At 46.3% G+C, this 18211-nt stretch overlaps 1 long non-coding RNA gene across 1 annotated transcript in view; it reads left to right on the forward strand.

The window, feature by feature from the left end:
• The first annotated feature begins 6269 nt into the window (after window positions 1-6269).
• The window catches only part of LOC139359426 (uncharacterized), a 45679-nt gene continuing 33737 nt past the window's right edge, over window positions 6270-18211 (forward strand). The window contains exon 1 of the long non-coding RNA XR_011615336.1: window positions 6270-6600. This is a non-coding gene — a long non-coding RNA (uncharacterized lncRNA). The remainder of the gene's footprint in view (window positions 6601-18211) is intronic.

The following is an 18211-nucleotide window of genomic DNA, read 5'->3' on the forward strand; positions in this document are numbered from 1 at the left end:
TGATCTGAAGGGCTTTTATTGTGTCATACTGAACTCTTGAAAGCCAAAAGCTCAAGGAAGGTGTGCCTCTAGATTTGATGAGGTGTTTGTGGCAGCAAATCTGTATGAAGGCTTTGAAGTGCCTGGGCTCAGTTTCCTCTGCTTGTTCCCATAGTACTTTTTAATAAAGAGCCTGCTTCATTCATTATTGAGTAGTAATTGTTAAGATATTGTAGGATGTATGCTTAAAATAAAAAAATACGTATTTTCAAGGAAGAATAAAGGAAAGAAAGGAACATGAGTAACAGATTAGAAACATACATCCATGAGGCCGGGCGCGGTGGCTCACGCCTGTAATCCCAGCACTTTGGGAGGCCAAGGTGGGTGGATCACGAGGTCAGGAGATCGAGACTATCCTGGCTAACACGGTGAAACCCCGTCTCTACTACAAACACAAAAAATTAGCCGGGCGTTGTGGCGGGTGCCTGTAGTCCCAGCTACTCGGGAGGCTGAGGCAGGAGAATGGCGTGAACCCGGGAGGCAGAGCTTGCAGTGAGCTGAGATTGCGCCACTGCACTTCAGCCTGGGCGAAAGAGCGAGACTCCGTCTCAAAAAAAAAAAAAGAAAAGAAAAGAAACATCCATCCATGAGGAATACAAAGAAATTAATAGGAAACATTCAGCAGAGAGTTCTCCATTATCTCAAAGAAATTTTAGACAAAATAACTCTTTAAATAAAAGCCTAAAGTAGAGATATAAGGGTTTAAAATAGATTACACATTTAAAAATTTGACATTTTTAATTAAAAAAAAAAAATCGAGTCACGTAGCCAAAAAAAAAAAAAAGAAAAAGAAAAGAAAAGAAAAAGGAAAAAAATAATAGCAGTGGGGCTGCCCAGGCTGGTCTTGAACTCCTGGCTTCAAGTGATCCTCCTAGCTTGGCCTCCCAAAGTGCTGGGATTATAGGTGTGAACCACTGTGCCAGGCCATTTTTTTTTTTTTACTTTTTTTGAGATAGGGTCTCACTCTGTCACCCAGGCTGGAGTGCAGTGCAGTGGTGCAATCATGGTTCACTGCAGTCTTGACCTCTCAGGCTGAGATGATTCTCCCACCTCAGCCTCCCAAGTAGCTGGGATTACAGGCATGCTGCAGCACGCATGCCAAATTTTTTGTAGAGATGGGGCTTGCCATGTTGCCCGGGGTGTTCTGGAACTCCTGGCCTCAAGGGATCCTCCTGCCTCAGCCTCCCAAAGTGCTAGGATTACAGGCGTGAGCCACTGCACCCAGCTTCTTTTGTTTTTTTCATACATTCTGTCATTCTGTCACCCCGGCTGGAGTGCAGTGGTGCAATCATAGCTCACTGCAACCTCAAACTCCTGGGCTCAAGGAATTCTCCCACTTCAGCCTGGCACGATAGGCACACCACCATATCCAGCTAGTTTAAAACAATTTTTTGTAGAGAGAAGATCTCACTATGTTGCCCAGGCTGGTCTCAAACTCCTGGCCTCAAGCAATCCTTCAGTCTCCCAAAGTGCTGAGATTACAGACATGAGCCACCATGCTTGGACAAAAACAAATTAGATTAGAAAGCAATAAAAAGAAGTGAGAAGTGACTTGACAAAGCTGAGGAAATAAATGGAAGGGCAAATGAAAAGCATTATGTAAATGAAATTCACATAAGGAACAACGAAAATAATCACGACAAGGTCACAATGAAGCCTGGAGAAATAATAAAAAATGAAATGAATACAAATGTGATTACAGAGAAAACAAGTAATTAAAGAAAGATAATCAAATACATATAATTAGTGTTCCTAAAGAAAAGAGCAAACATAGGCCGGGCACAGTGGCTCATGCCTGTAATCCCAGCACTTTGGGAGGCCGAGGCAGGCGGATCACCAGAGGTCAGGAGTTCGAGACCAGCCTGACCAACATAGAGAAATCCTGTGTCTACTAAACACACAAAATTAGCTGGGCATGGTGGCATGTGCCTGTAGTCCCAGCTACTCGGGAGGCTGAGGCAGGAGAATCACTTGAACCCGGGAGGCGGAGGTTGTGGTGAGCCGAGATCGCGCCATTGCACTCCAGCCTGGGCAACAAGAGCAAAACTCCGTCTCAAAAAAAAAAAAAAAAAAGAACATTAAAAAAGAAAAAAATCACTATGTAACAGAGGAAAATGTTGCTGAAATAAACACAGAGGAAAATGTTGCTGAAATAAACACTTAGATCTATTGGAAAGGTAAATTGTAGCTCATAAAAAGTAGACAGAAGAGTCAAAACTGAGACATGTCCTTTTGAAGTAATTAAATTTCAGGAATAAATGAGCAAATGGGCATCTAGGCAGAAAAGGAAGTAGTGTGCAAGACAGAATTTCAGGTTGACTTTGTCCTTCCCCAGTTATACTCCATACCAGATTTAATAATGCCCATATAATTCCAAGGAGAAACAGTGTGAGCCGATAATTTTTTTACCCAGTAAAGTGTTCTCTTGCATTAAAAGCAATAGGCAAACATTTCCAGTTATGTAAAAACTTAGGGAGTATGAGAGTTGTAAGCCCTTTTTGAAAATAACTATTGCAAAGACATATAGCCAATAAAGAAGTGAATTAAGATGAACCCTCAGGAATTAAGAGGGCATTGTAAAAGAATGGTCTAACGGAAAAAAAAAAAAACGTTTTCCCTCTGCCCTTACACCACAGTCAGTCAACACAGAAGACTTGTGTAACCAAATGTTTATTTTAATTATTTTTAGTTTTAGGGATGAGGGTCTTGCTATCACCCAGGCTGGAGTGCAGTGGTGCCATCATAGTTCACTGCAGCCTTGAACTCCTGGCCTCAAACCATCCTCCTGCCTCAGCCTCCTGAATCGTTGGGATAACAGGCAAGAGCTGAAACTGCCTTTGCAAAATTATAATTGAGGAAATTATGGCAGTGAAAGAGAGCAGACCTAACTAACCCCATCTTCTAACCTCTAAACAGTCTTTGTTCATTCCTGGTATGAACAAAGGCATAGGTCAAACTAGCCCTGGGAAGGAATTTAGTTTATAGATTAAATGCTGAAACAAAATTGATAACAGCCCTTTCCTGAAAAACCCCTTCTTGCCTGGGGACCAGTCTGCCTTTGTAGGGCTAACAAATTAGCTACAAGATTAGAAATTACAATTAGGGGCCATACAGCCTCTACAAGAGTTTGAACCTCCCCAAATTGCCCTTGGGAATAACATCACTGTTGCAAAACCTAAGATCAGTGCTTGAGATATTTTGTGGACCCTGCATTCCAGTGCAGCAAATGACACCACCCAGACCGATAACCTGGATCAACCGGTTCTGCAATCCCACCTGGGAGCGTAAGTCAGAAAGTAGAACTCACTTCACCCCTCGATGAGTTCATCTTCAACCCAACCAATTAGCACTTCCCACTTTCCAAGCCCATACGCCAAATTATCCTCAAAAACTCTGATCTACGATTGCTCTGGGAGGCTGTTTAATAATAAAACTCCCGTCTCCTGCATAGCCGACTCTGCATGAATTACTCTTCCTCCGTTGCAATTCCCCTTTCTTGATAAATTCCTGTGTCTTGATAAATTGGCTCTGTCTAGGCAGTGGGCAAGGTGATCCCACTGGGCGGTTACAGAGCCACGATACCCTCTGACCAAATATTTTGGGGTTTTCCCACACACACCAAGCAAGCAATAAATTCTGCAGCAACAACAGCTAGGTGTTCTCTAATTCAGTTCAATTCGGACACTATCTACCTGGAGATGGCGTCAAATCCCAAGGTTGAGGACTCAATTCACCAGACTGCACCGCACTTCTGATGCCAATCACAAGTCCCAGGTTGTTTTACCTGTGCTTCTGACCGACCAGCTATAAATCAGGGATCCCAAGCTCCCTTATTGGGTTAAATTATTTGCTAGAGTGGCAAAGTCTGCCACTGAACTCAGGGAAACATGTACTTATATTTACCAGTTTATTATAAAGGATATTACAAAGGACACAGATGAAGAGATGCATAAGGCAAGCCAAGTGGGACGGGGAGCAGAGCTTCCATGCCCTCTCTGGGCACACCACTCTCCAGGAACCTCTATGTGTTCAGCTATCTGGAAGCTCTCCAAACTCCATCCTTTGAGGTTTTAATGGAGGCTTCATTAAGTAGGCATAATTGATTCAAAAAAAAAAAAAAAAAAAAAAAAACAAAAAACTCCAGGCACGGTTGCTCATGCCTGTAATCCCAGCACTTTGGGAGGCTAAAGCAGGTGGACACATGGTCAGGAGATCGAGACCAGCCTGACCAACATGGTGAAACCCTGTCTCTACTAAACATACAAAAATTAGCTGGGCATGGTGGCAGGCGCCTGTAACCCCAGCTACTCAGGAGGCTGAGGCAGGAGAATCGCTTGAACCCGGGAGGCGGAGGTTGCAGTGAGCCAAGATTGCCCCACCGCACTCCAGCCTGGTGACAGAGCAAGACTCTTGTCTCAAGAAAAAAAGTAAGTTGGCCATTAATTCGAATAAAAACAAAGAGCATGAGCCAAGAAAATGTGTCTACACTCAAAGCTGGCCCAGGGGCCACCATTTTTTAACTTAGGAAATACCACTATTTCATGCCCAGTTCTTAGTATCTTGTAACTATGTCAATCCTTTTTAATTCACATTCATGGGAATGCATTAGGTGAAGCTAAACAAAGAGTCTATGCCTAGAGGAAGACACACACACACGAAACAAGGTAGTAAGAGCCTATGAATTAGATGCTAAAAGCGCTGTGGTGGCAATCCGGGAAGAGTTCCCAAACAACATGACTTTTGAAGCTTGTGGGGAAAAGAAAGATCGGACTGTTACGGTGTCTGTGTAGAAATAAGTAGACGTAGACACTCCATTTTGTTCTGTACTAAGAAAAACTCTTCTGCCTTGAGATGCTGTTAATCTGTAACCCTACCCCCAACCCTGTGCTTGCAGAGACATCTGCTGTGTTTACTCAAGGTTTAATGGATTTAGTGCTATGCAGGATGTGCTTTGTTAACAGGTGCTTGAAGGCAGCATGCTTGTTAAAAGTCATCACCATTCTCTAATCTCAAGTACCCAGGGACACAAACACTGCGAAAAGCCGCAGGGACCTCTAGGAAAGCCAGGTATTGTCCAAGGTTTCTCCTCATGTGATAGTCTGAAATATGGCCTCGTGGGAAGGGAAAGACCAGACCGTCCCCCAGCCTGTAAAGGGTCTGTGCTGAGGAGGATTAATAAAAGAGGAAAGCATCTTTGCAGTTGAGATAGAGGAAGGCATCTGTCTCCTGCTCCTCCAATGGATTGTATGTTCTATTTACTGAGAGAGGAAAAAACTGCCTTAGGGCTGGAGGTGAGAAGTGCTAGTGGCAGTGCTGCTCTTTAATGCACAGAAATGTTTGTGGAGATGTTTGTATACGTGCACATCAAGGCACAGCACCTTTCCTTAAACTTATTTATGACAGAGATCTTTGTTCACGTTTTCCTGCTGACCCTCTCCGCTCGATTACCCTATTGTCCTGCCACATCCCCCTCTCTGAGATGGTAAAAATAATGATCAATAAATACTGAGGGAACTCAAAGCTCCGTATGCTGAGCGCCGGTCCCCTAGGCCTACTTTTCTTTCTCTGTACTTTGTCTCTGTGTCTGTTTCTTTTCTCAAGTCTCTCATTCCACAGGACGAGAAACGCCCACAGCTGTGGAGGGGCAGGCCACCCCTTCAAAGCTGCTCCTAAAAGGAATGTAGACCCTTACAAAGAGACCAGCCCAGCTAAATCCCTCCCTTGTCTGAACTCTTAACAGTCCTAATATTTTAGACTGAGTAGCAGAACATACCTGAACCATACAGTTCATTCCTGTAGCTTAGTCTAGTCTCCCCAGCGGGGTCACTCGTGGGATGCAGAAACCAGATTTGGTTACATATACAAATATACCTGGCACAGCTTTGGGTGAGGAATAATCAATTTATGCCTGACGGTGGATTCTGGGCCTCGGGAAGATGCCGTTAGCGGTACCCACAGGAGGGAACTGGAACAGGCAAGAGTAGCGGGACGGACCGAGAGCGGGGCACGTGGAGACCAAGAAGCCTACCGAGAGCAAGAAGGCCCAGCCGTGCGCACCCGGAGCCTACATCCTCCTGAGGTCCCCCAGGCCTCTCCGCATAGGCATATGAGTTCTGCTCCACTCCTAGCCTGCCGGAGGACGCAGGCGCCGCGGCCCCCAACTCTGTGAAGGCAGCGGGGTCTCACCTCCGGGCCACCCCCAGCCTCCCGCTCGGTAGGGGGCCCCTCCACGGTCGCCATCACTGAGTCGGGGCTTCTAACGCCACCATCTTGGGCCCCGCGCCTGGGCCACGCGAGAACTTTGGTGCGCTCCCCGGCACTGCGGTCTCCCAGTCAGCGCCGCGCCCAGCCGACTCCCGTCTGCTCCAGCCAATCCGCGCGCGCTCCCGTGGCCGCCTCCCATCGATGAGGTGTGTCTGTGCAGACTCCGCCAGGACGCCAGTCGGCGCTGGCGTAACTCGCTCGGCCCGGCGAAGTCTGACTTCCGGAGGGCCGGCTGCGCGCTAGCGGGTTACCACGGTTACCACCCAGACGCAGAGTCCTCAGCTGCTCCCAGACACGGTTAGGGTTGGGGCTTTGGCATAGTCGGGTCTGGGGTGGGTGACCCCTCCAAGTAACTACGTTTTTGTTCTTCCCTTTTGTTGTGTTTTGTTTGAGATGGAGTCTCGCTCTGTCGCCCAGGCTGGAGTGCAATGGTGAGATCTCAGCTCACTGCAACCTCCATCTGCCAGGTTCAAGCGATTCTCCTGCCTCGGCCTCCCCAGTAGCTGGCAGGGCGCCCACCACCACGCCCTGCTAATTTTTGTATTTTTAGTAGAGACGGGGTTTCGCCATGTTGGCCAGGCTGGTCTCGAACTCTTGTACTGCCTGTTCTGTTTTCATCTTTTGTTTTTGTTCCTGCATGCGTTTGTGGTCTCATTCATTCATGACTTATATTTGCAATGCCCTGTCAAAGGTTAGGCGATACAGAGCCCAACAAAGACTGTATAATGTTTAAAAGTGTAGGTTCTGAAGTGAGAAAGTCAGGCACTCAGTCAGAATTCTTGCCCCACCACTTAGGGGCTATGTGACTTTGAACAAGTTACCTATTAATAGCTTCTTCATGCCTCCGTTGCTTCGTTTGTAAAGTGAGGTAAATAATAGGACCGACCTCACTGACATATGTATGTGAAGTTTGCATGTGGCAAAGGCCAGATACATATTAGTTATTACTATGGAGATGATGTTAGTTCGCATCGCATAGGATCGTGGTGAGAGTTATATATGTATGTAAAGATGTAAGATGTCCAACGCCAAGCCTTTCCCACACAAAAATGTCAGTACACTAATCACTTTGGCTTCTCCTATCTCTGTCCCAAACTTTGGGTTGCTCGAATTATGCACGTCTCACTCTTGAATTTGTAAATGCAGCTACTACTATTTGTTCCTTAATTTGCACAGCTACATTTGAGATAGTATTTCATAGACTGTGTTAAATTTTCATTGAAATACTGAGCCATGTCTCAAATAGAGTTCAGTTATAGTTGCTTTTACAGTTCGTTTTGCTTTATCTCTCTTAATAAGAGTGAATAACTAATAGAAGTTATTCTTTGGAATTTAGAAATGGGTTTTTAAGGCTGGGCACGGTGGCTCACACCTGTAATCCCAGCACTTTGGGAGGCCTAGGAGGGCGAATCTCAGGAGTTCAAGACCAGCCTGGCCAGCATGGTGAAACTCCCCTCTCTACTAAAAATACAAAAAAAAATAACTGGGAATGATGGCGGGTGCCTGTAGTCCCAGCTACTCGGGAGGCTGAGGCAGGAAAATTGCTTGAATCCAGGAGGCAGAGGTTGCAGTGAGCCGAAATCCAAGCACTCCACTCCAGCCTGGGCAACAGAGCAAGACACCATCTCAAAAAAATTTTAAAACCAGACTGTTGTGTGCCCTCTGCTCCTAGAGGCCCAGCCTCTGTGGCCCTGTGACCTGCAAGTATTGGGAGATCCACAGCTAAGACGCCGGGATCCCCTGGGAGCCAAAAATGAGTTAGAACTCTTAAGTGGGAGATGAACAATGAAAACACATGGACAGAGGGCAGGGAACATCACATACCAGGGCCTTTCCCGGGGGAGGGGGACTGGGGGAGGGATAGCATTAGGAGAAATACCTAATGTAAATGACGAGTTGATGGGTGCAGCAAACCACCATGGCACATGTATACCTATGTAACAAACCTGCACGTTGTGCACATGTACCCTAGAACTTAAAGTTTAATAAATCAATAAAATAAAATAAGTGGGTTTTTAAAAAATCGTGCAGGGTGGGTGAGGTGGCTCTTGCCTGTAATCCTAGCACTTTGGGAGGCTGAGGCGGGTGGATCACTTGAGGTCAGGAGTTCAAGACCAGCCTGGCCAACATGGTGAAACTCTGTCTCTACTAAAAAATACAAAAAAAGGGCCGGGCGCGGTGGCTCAAGCCTGTAATCCCAGCACTTTGGGAGGCCGAGACGGGCGGATCACGAGGTCAGGAGATCGAGACCATCCTGGCTAACCCGGTGAAACCCTGTCTCTACTTAAAAAAATACAAAAAACTAGCCGGGCGAGGTGGCGGGCGCCTGTAATCCCAGCTACTCGGGAGGCTGAGGCAGGAGAATGGCGTAAACCCGGGAGGCGGAGCTTGCAGTGAGCTGAGATCCGGCCACTGCATTCCAGCCTGGGCGACAGAGCGAGACTCCGTCTCAAAAAAAAAAAAAAAAAAAAAAAAAGCCAGGCGTGGCAGCATGCGTCTGTAGTCCCAGCTACTCGGAAGGCTGAGGCAGGAGAATGGCGTGAATCCAGGAGGCGGAGCTTGCAGTGAGCTGAGATGGCACCACTGCACTCCAGCCTGGGCAATAGAGCAAGACTCCATCTCAAAAAAAAAAAAAAAAAGAAAAGAAAAGAAAAAAAGGGCCCGGAGCAGTGGCTCAGGCCTGTAATCCCAGCACTTTGGGAGGCGGAGGCGGGTGGATCACGTGGTCAGGAGATTGAGACCATCCTGGCTAATGCGGTGAAACCCTGTCTCTACTAAAAATACAAAAAAATTAGCCGGGCATGGTGGCGGGCGCCTGTAGTCCCAGCTACTGGGGAGGCTGAAGCAGGAGAATGGCGTGAACCTGGGTGGCGGAGCTTGCAGTGAGCTGAGATTGCGCCACTGCACTCCAGCCTGGGCGACAGAGCAAGACTCTGCCTCAAAAAAAAAAAAAAAAAAAAAAAAGAAAAGAAAAGAAATGGTGCAGATCGTGAAAGTATTAAAAAGGAAAATATTTGTGGCATACATGATAGGAAAAGGGATAACATGCATGACTTAAAAGAGTTCCACATGACTTCAAGTTCCCTGAGAGAGCCTTGGGTTTTGCTCAACATTCCTTGTATTACCAGTGTCTGGCACAGAGCCAGCACTCCATACATATTTGCAGAATGAATAAATTACATAATGAATCCATGCCACTGACAGGGGTAGCATGTGAACTCTAAAGGAGATCAAAAAGAAGAGCTATTTTTTTTTTTTTTGAGACGGAGTCTGGCTCTGTCGCCCAGGCTGGAGTGCAGTGGCGTGATCTCGGCTCACTGCAATCTCCGCCTCCCGTGTTCACGCCATTCTCCTGTCTCAGCCTCCCGAGTAGCTGGAACTACAGGTGCTCGCCACCTCACCTGGCTAGTTTTTTTGTATTTTTTAGTAGAGACGGGGTTTCACCGTGTTAGCCAGGATGGTCTTGCTCTCCTGACCTCGTGATCCGCCCATCTCGGCCTCCCAAAGTACTGGGATTACAGGCTTGAGCCACCGCGCCCGGCCAGAGCTATTCTTTTTAAGACTAAAAAGTCGAAATAGCCACTTTCGGCATGACATATATTTCTCAACAAAAAAATGCAACTACTATCTTCCCCAACCTACTGCCTCCCATTTTCATTTTTCTGGCTTATGCAGATCTTGGTTCTTAAAATAAATTTTTTAAAAACTTTATTTTGTTATTTTAAAAGTAGTATAAGAAATACAAGGCCGGGCGCGGTGGCTCAAGCCTGTAATCCCAGCACTTTGGGAGGCCGAGATGGGCGGATCACGAGGTCAGGAGATCGAGACTATCCTGGCTAACACGGTGAAACCCCGTCTCTACTAAAAAATACAAAAAAAAAAAACTAGCCGGGCGAGGTGGCGGGCGCCTGTAGTCCCAGCTACTCGGGAGGCTGAGGCAGGAGAATAGTGTGAACCCGGTGGGTGGAACTTGCAGTGAGCTGAGATCTGGCCACTGCACTCCAGCCTGGGCGACAGAGCAAGACTCCGTCTCAAAAAAAAAAAAAAAAAAAGAAATACAAGAAAATGTTCATACACATGTAAAATGGTTCTGACGACAACTAGCCCTACCAGATTTTTTTTTTTGTTTTTTTTTTTGTTTTTTTTTTTTTGTTTAAGAGACAAGGTCGGCCGGGCGCGGTGGCTCAAGCCTGTAATCCCAGCACTTTGGGAGGCTGAGACGGGCGGATCACGAGGTCAGGAGATCGAGACTATCCTGGCTAACACGGTGAAACCCCGTCTCTACTAAAAGGTACAAAAAACTAGCCGGGCGAGGTGGCGGGCGCCTGTAGTCCCAGCTACTCGGGAGGCTGAGGCAGGAGAATGGCGTGAACCCGGGAGGCGGAGCTTGCAGTGAGCTGAGATCCGGCCACTGCACTCCAGCCTGGGCGACAGAGCCAGACTCCGTCTGAAAAAAAAAAAAAAAAAAAGGAGACAAGGTCTCTGTCAGTGGCATTATCATAGCTCACTGCAGCCTCATCCTCCTGGGCTCAAGTGATCCTTCAGCCTCCCGAGTGGCTGGGACTACAGGCGCTGCCACCATGCCTGGCTAATTTTTTTTTCTTTTTTTTTTTTTTTTTTTTTTGTAGATGTGGAGTCTGCCTATATCGACCATGCTGCTCTGGAACTCCTGGCTTCAAGCAATCCTGTCACTTTAGACTCCCAGAGTGCTAGGATTACAGGCGTGAGCCAAACCTGCCACCACCCCTGGCCCTATCAGATTTCTTTTCTTTCTTTCTTTTTTTTTTTTTTTTTAAGTGAGATGGGAGGCTTTGTTCTGTGGCCCACGCTGGAGTATGGTGGTGCAATCACAGCTCAGCGCAGCTTCAACGTTCCAGGCTGAAACAATCCTCCCACCTCAGCATCCCGAGTAGCTGAGACCACAGGTGCACATGACCACACCCAGATCATTTTTGTACTTTTGGAGAAACTGAGTCTCACTATGTTGCCCAGGCTAGTCTCGAACTCCTGGGCTCAAGCAATCCTCCCATCTCGGCCTCCCAAACCCAAACTGCTGGGATTTCAGGCGTGAGCCACCGTGAAAGGTCTTGGAGCTTTTTTTTTGAGACGGAATCTCGCTCTGTCACCAGGCTGGAGTGCAGTGGCATGATCTCGGCTCACTGCAACCTCCGCCTCCTGGGTTCAAGTGATTCTCCTGCCTCAGCCTCCCGAGTAGCTGGGACTACAGGCGTGCATCACCAAAACTGGCTAATTTTTGCAATTTTAGTAGAGACGGGGTTTCACCATGTTGACTAGGATGGTCTCGATCTCTTGACCTCATGATCTGCCTGCCTCAGCCTCCCAGAGTGTTGGGATTACAGGTGTGAGCCACCGAGCCTGGCCCTCTTTACTGTCTTATACGGTCACTCAACACAATACTTCTGACACCAGATGGGTTGGGGCTTTCTCCACACACAAAGCAATTCTCTAGCAAACACCAGATAGCTGTCCTCTAATTCAATTCAATCTGACACTACCTGGAGATAGTGTTAGATCCTGCAGTCCCACAAGACTACTGCCCACTTCAGATGCCAGTTACAAACCCTCGGTTGTGACCTGTTATTTCTGACAAACTGGCTCTAAAGCGAGCTTCCCACAAATCCTTCCTAGGGTTTGGTAGGACAGCTCACAGAACTCAGGGAAACACCTTACTTATATTTACCCGTTTATTATAAAGGATATTACAAAGGACATAGGTTAATAACTAGATGGAAGAGATGCATAGGGCAAGGTATGCAGAAAGTGGTGTGGAGCTTCCATGCCCTCTCTGAGTGCCATCCTCCAGGAACCATCCACCGTCTTCCACATGTTCAGCTATCTGGAAGCTCCTAGAACTCCATCCTGTGGAGTTTTTATGAAGGCTTCATTACGTAGGCATGATTGATTAAATCATTGGCCATTGGTGATGAGCTCAGTCTTCAGCCCCTCTCCCTTCCCTCCCTCGGAGGTTGGAAGAAGAGACTGAAAGTCTCAACCCTCTAATCCTGCCTTGATCTTTTTGGCAACCAGCCCACATCCTGAAGTTACCTAGGGGCTCCCAGCCGTCAGCCATCTCAGCAGCATACAAAAGACAGTTTGTTTGTTTGTTTTTGTTTTTTTGAGACAGAGTGGAGTTTCGCTCTTGTTGCCCAGGCTAGAGTACAATGGCCTAATCTCAGCTCACCTCAACCTCTGCCTTCCGGGTTCAAGCGATTCTCCTGCCTCAGGCTTCTGGAGTAGCTGGGATTACAGGCGTATGCCAACATGCCCAGCTAATTTTTGTATTTTCAGTAGAGACGGGGTTTCGCCATGTTGGCCAGGCTGATCTCAAACTCCTGATCTCAGGTGATCCGCCCACGTCGCACCTGGCCTCATGTGTGAACTTCTTAATGCACCACTAGGTGGCAGTGACCTGCAGCCCGTGGTTGTATTAAACAGACTTTTTTTTTGTTTTTGTTTTTTTTTTTGAGACGAAGTCTTGCTCTTGTTGCCCAGGCTGGATGGAGTGCAATGGCCCGATCTTGGATCACCACAACCTCCACCTACTGGGTTCAGCGATTCTCCTGCCTTAGCCTCCCACGTAGCTGGGATTATAGGTATGCGCCACCATGCCAGGCTAATTTTTGTATTTTTAGTAGAGATAGGGTTTCTCCGTGTTGGTCAGGCTAGTCTCGAACTCATGACCTCAGGTGATCCGCCCGCCTCGGCCTCCCAAAGTGCTGGGATTACAGGCGCGAGCCACCGCGCCCGGCCTAAAGAGACATCTTAAATATGCCTTTATTTTTAGACAATAAAAAAAATAAGCTTCCCATTATGCAAGAGTCCTCTGGCCTTTGTGTATTCCTACCCTGTGAACAAAGAGTCTAAAACTGTGAAAAGATGTCCATGAGCTAGAGTTAAATTAAAATAGCAGGTTGCAGAACAGTATCTTTACCTCCTCACTTTCTTCTTTTCTGCCTCTCTCCCTTCCTTCTCTACTTCCACAAAAGTTGACTGAGTACCTATTGGGTGCTAACATGTGCTAAGTTACTGGAAATGCAATCGTGAGCAAAGCAACACCAATGTAGTCCCTGTGGATCTTATGGTCCCTTATTGATGGACAGATAGGTTGGTTCCACCTTCTCATTATAACAAATAATACTACAAAGAACATTTTATACGTGCACTTGAGTTTCTCTAGGGCAGTGGTTCTCAAAGAGTGGTCTGGGCCATGAGACCAAAACAATTTTCATAATAATATTAAGATGTTATTTGGCCGTTTTCATGCTCACTCTTCTCATGAATGTTCAGTGGACCTTTCCATGAGGCTACATGACATACGATATTGCAACAAATTGACAGCAGAAGCAGATATGAGAATCCAGATGTTTTCTATTAAGCCAGATATGAGATTTGAAAAAAAAAAAAAAATGTAACATACAGTGAGAAAAATGACACTTTTCTCACTAATTTTTTTGTTTCGGAAAATATAGTTATTTTATTATTTTTTTGAGACAGGGTCTCACTCTGTTGCCCAGGCTGGAGTGCAGTGGCATTACCATGGCTCTCCGCAGCCTCAAACTCTTGGGCTCAAGTGATCTTCCTGACTCAGCCTCCCAAGTAGCTGGGACTACAGGTGCTCACCACTATGCCTGGCTAACATTTTTATTTTTAGTTTTTGTAGAGATTGAGTCTTGCTATGTTGCCCAGGCTGGCCTCTAACTCCTGGGCTCAAGCAATCCACCCACCTCAACCTCCCAAGTAGGTGGATCTACAAGCTCTTGCCACTGAGCCTGGCTCTCCATCATTTTTAAGTGCAATGGAGACCTGGTACTGAATGGTTTGAGACCCACTCTTCTAGGGCAAGGGTCCCCATTGCCCGAGCCTGGACCAGTACAGTCTGTGGCCTGTTAGGAACCAGGCTGCACAGCAGGAAGTAAGTGGAGGGCAAGCGAGCGTTAACTGCCTGAGCCTGTTAGATCAGGGGCGGTATTAGATTCTCATAGGAGCACGAACCCTATTGTGAACTGCACACATGAGGACTCTGGGTTGCACGCCTTTTAAGAGAATGTAATGGCTGATGATCTAAAGTGGAGCAGTTTCATACCAAAACCATTCCCCGCTTTGGCACTCAACCCGTCCCTAGTGCCAAAAAGGTTGGGAACTGCTGTTCTAGGGTATCTATCTCGAAGTGGAGTTGCTGTGTTTTACGGTGTCCACAATTTCAGTTTTACTAGGTGTTGCCAAATTGCTCTCCAAAGTGGCTAAAGCTAATTTTTTATTTTATTTTATTTTATTTATTTATTTTGAGATTGTGTCTTGCTCTGTTGCCAGGCTGGAGTGCAGTGGCGCGATCTTGGCTCACTGCAACCTCCGCCTCCCGGGTTCAAGTGATTCCCCTGCCTCAACTTCCTTAGAAGCTGGAATTACAGGCGCGCAACCACCACGCCCGGCTAATTTTTTTGTGTTTTAGTACAGATGGGGTTTCACCGTGTTGGCCAGGCTGGTTTCAAACTCCTCACTTCGTGATCCACCCGCCTTGGCCTCCCAAATAGGCGTAAGCCTCTGTGCCTGGCTTTTTTTTTGTGTGTTTTTTTTTAGTAGGAGTCTCATTCCGTCACCCAGGCTGGAGTGCAGTGGTGCAATCTTGGCTCACTGCAACTTCCACCTGCCAGGTTCAAGCAGTTCTCCTGTCTCAGCCTCCTGAGTAGCTGAGATTATAGGCACATACCACCACACCTATTTTTTTGTATATTTAGTAGAGATAGGGTTTCATCATGTTGGCCAGGCTGGTCTCAAACTCCTGACCTCAAGCCATCCAGCCTCTCAAAGTGCTGGGATTACAGGCGTGAGCCACTTCGCTGGGCCAAAAGCTAATCTTAAAAAACAAAAAACAAACAAAAGAACCCCCAAAATACCAGGCCAGGTGTGGTGGCTCACACCTGTAATCCCAGCACTTTGGGAGGCCGAGGTGGGTGGATCATGAGGTCAGGAGTTCAAGACCAGACTAACCAATATGGTGAAGCCCCATCTCTACTAAAAATATAAAAATTAGCTGGGCAAGGTGGTGCGTGCCTGTAGTCCCAGCCACTCAGGAGGCTGAGGCAGGAGAATCACTTGAATCCAGGAGGCGGAGGTTGCAGTGAGCCGAGATCGTGCCACTGCACTCTAGCCTGAGCGTCAGAGTAGGACTCCGTCTCAAAAAAAAAAAAAAAAACACAAACCAAACAAACTGGCAAAGGAGGGCAAATCACTTGAGCCCAGGAATTTGAGACCAGTCTGGGCAACATGGCAAAACCCTATCTCTACAGAAAATTTTTAAAAATTAGTTGGAAGCCTTTACTAAGAAAAAAAAAAAAAAAATTAGCTAGGCATGGTGGTCCGTGCCTGTGGTCCCAGTCACTTGGAAGCTGAGGTGGGAGGATGGCTTTAGCGTGGGAGGCGGAGGTTGCAGTTAGCTGAGATTGTGCCACTGCACTCCAACCTGGGTGACAGAGTAAGACCCTGTCTCAAAAAAAAAAAAAAAGAAATGTATATATCCTTGATTTTTTTGTTGTTGTTTTTCCCAAATCTCAAATTGTAAACAATTGTGAAATTATTAAAGTAGGCTAGCAAAAGAAAAAAAAAAAAGTAGGCTAGTGATACAATACAATAGTGAGTTGGTATATGAAATGTTCATTATCTTTTCTAAACAATACTGTGAAAAGCAGGGTCATATTTATCTGAAATGTTCTCAGAGGAAGTTTCTCTTGGTCACTGAGAATAGCTTTGTACAGTATCAACATTACATGTATCGGAAAATTTATTTTTGTTTGGTGGCTCATGGGTAGTAAAAGCGTACAAGTTATGCAAATAACCCTTTTTTAACAACAGGGGAATTTCATTATTCTTAAATACTACCTTCTGCAATTTTTGTTAAAACCATGTTCCACTAACACCTAATTTGTAAAAAAAATAAATAAATACAGAGGGACCTAATGTGAAAACAACTTAAAAGCTGTTAGTTCACTTTGTAAATGAGAGTTTATTTTAACCAATTTAGGGCTTTTTAAAATTATTCACAGAATATTTACTTGTTCAAGTGTAGCTGATCTAAAACTTTAATGGCGTTAAATTTTGGCAATGAAATATGTTGATCAGGCCGGGCGCAGTGGCTCACGCCTGTAATCCTAACACTTTGGGAGGCTGAGACAGGTGGATCACCTGAGGTCAGGAGTTCGAGAGCAGCCTGACCAACATGGCAAAACCTGATCTCTACTAAAAATACAAAATTTAGCTGGACGTGGTGGTGGGCGCTATAATCTCAGCTAGAAAAAAAGAAATATGTTGATCAATATGAGAGGTTGAGTTTTACAGTTGAAGGGGCAAGGTGCAGCAATATTAATTGGCTGTTTCTGACAGTAGTTTGGCACGTAGTTATATGTACACTCTGCTCTAGTAAAATGACATGCGACCACAGTCAACGGTTACCTATTTATGCTGGAAGGTTTTTGGCAACCAACTGTTAATTGAAGTGAGATTCCATTCTGCCACTTAGCCACGACAGAGTACATCCATGTGCACTCAGGGAAAGCAGATGGAATAGGTTATAAACAGAAGCACACTCCAATTCAGGAGACATGTCCACGCAGAAATAGTACTAGGATGCAACATACATCACAAAAACAAATGGAAATTTTGTTTGTTTGTTTTTGAGATGGAGTTTCGCTCTTTCACCAGGCTGGAGTGCAGTAGCACAATCTCAGCTCACTGCAACCTTCACCTCCCAGGTTCAAGCGATTCTCCTGCTTCAGCCTCCCTAGTAGCTTGGACTACAGGTGCGTGCCACCACATCCAGCTAATTTTTGTATTTTTAGTAGAGACGGGGTTTCATCATCTTGGCCAGGATGGTCTCAATCTCCTGACCTCGTGATCCACCTGCCTCAGCCTCCCAAAGTACTGGGATTACAGGCGTGAGCCATGGCGCCTGGCAAGAAATTGTTTTTTTTTGTTTTGTGAGACGGAGTCTCGCTCAGTCGCCCAGGCTGGAGTGCAGTGGCACAATCTCAGCTCACTGCAAGCTCCACCTCCCGGGTTCACGCCATTCTCCTGCCTCAGCCTCCTGAGTAGCTGGGACTACAGGCACCCGCCACCACGCCCAGCTAATTTTTTGTATTTTTTTTTAGTAGAGACGGGGTTTCACCATGTTAGCCAGGATGGTCTCGATCTCCTGACCTCGTGATTCGCCCGCCTCGGCCTCCCAAAGTGCTGGAATTACAGGCGTGAGTCACTGCGCCCGGCCGTTTTTTTTTTTTTTTTTAAATCTGTCTTTAGGGGATACCTAGCAATTAGTGGGGTTAAATGAGGGAACTGTCATCTCAGAAGAGATGGTCCACTGTATTCATTTGTCATAATAACCAGACTCCTGGAGTTACTGGGTTCTAAAGTTGTTGATACAGCATGAGTAGGTTTGGATGTGGAGTTCTGTATGGAGGGTCCTTTCAACCGGAAGATAAACCAGAATTGTTGGTCTTAGCCTTTTGGATTACTGACTTTATTTGAATCTGTTTAAAAAGTCAAAACTGGCCAGGCGCCGTGGCTCATGCCTGTAATCCCAGCACTTTGGGAGGCCAAGGCAGGTGGATCGCTTGAGGTCAAGAGCTCAAGACAAGCCTGGCCAACATGGTGAAACCCTGTCTCTACTAAAATACAATTAGCCAGGTGTGGTGGTGCGTGCCTGTAATCCCAGCTACTCGGGAGACTGAGGCAGGAGAATCGCTTGGACCTGGGAGGCGGAGGTTGCAGTGAGCCGAGATGGAGCCACTACACTCTCAGCCTGGGTGACAGAATGAGACTCTGTTTCACACACACAAAAAAGCCTGTATTGTTGTAAATAGATTGTGAAGGGTGATTCTCCTGAGGGTTCAGAAGA

Source organism: Macaca nemestrina, chromosome 17 (genome assembly GCF_043159975.1).
Source record: "Macaca nemestrina isolate mMacNem1 chromosome 17, mMacNem.hap1, whole genome shotgun sequence".
Classification (NCBI taxonomy): Eukaryota; Metazoa; Chordata; class Mammalia; order Primates; family Cercopithecidae; genus Macaca; species Macaca nemestrina.